General features: G+C 33.4%; 1 long non-coding RNA gene across 1 annotated transcript; it reads left to right on the top strand.

The window, feature by feature from the left end:
- Positions 1–327, top strand: LOC113473769. Its single transcript, XR_003395647.1, has 2 exons — positions 1–68; positions 284–327. It is a non-coding gene; the product is annotated as an uncharacterized LOC113473769 (long non-coding RNA).
- The last annotated feature ends 5 nt before the right edge of the window (positions 328–332 follow it).

Below are 332 nucleotides of genomic sequence, written 5' to 3'. Positions count from 1 at the left end.
TTACTTATTGGAACATTGTTCTGCAGGGGAGGTTCAAATTTCTTCATCTGTGGTGTACATTCTTACAGGTATGTTAATCCTCTGTGGTGATGGGTTGACAACTCCTGAAAGAGATATGGGAAAGAAAAGAACAATACACTGATAAACTGATGAATTATACATTAATCATCACCTAATGTTATGAGGTAGAGGTATTGGGCTTAAGATAAAGAAAACTATATTGAAAAACTCCCACTATTTTCCATCTTTATTTTTTAAAATAAAAATGGTATTTGATTTTCAGGAACATCACAAGCGTTCAATACCCAAAGACACATGGAATTTACTGCTAG

Source organism: Diaphorina citri, unplaced genomic scaffold (assembly GCF_000475195.1).
Source record: "Diaphorina citri unplaced genomic scaffold, Diaci psyllid genome assembly version 1.1 scaffold89187, whole genome shotgun sequence".
Classification (NCBI taxonomy): Eukaryota; Metazoa; Arthropoda; class Insecta; order Hemiptera; family Psyllidae; genus Diaphorina; species Diaphorina citri.
The sequence above is the reverse complement of the archived record's forward strand: the minus strand, read 5'-3'. Positions and strand labels throughout refer to the sequence as shown.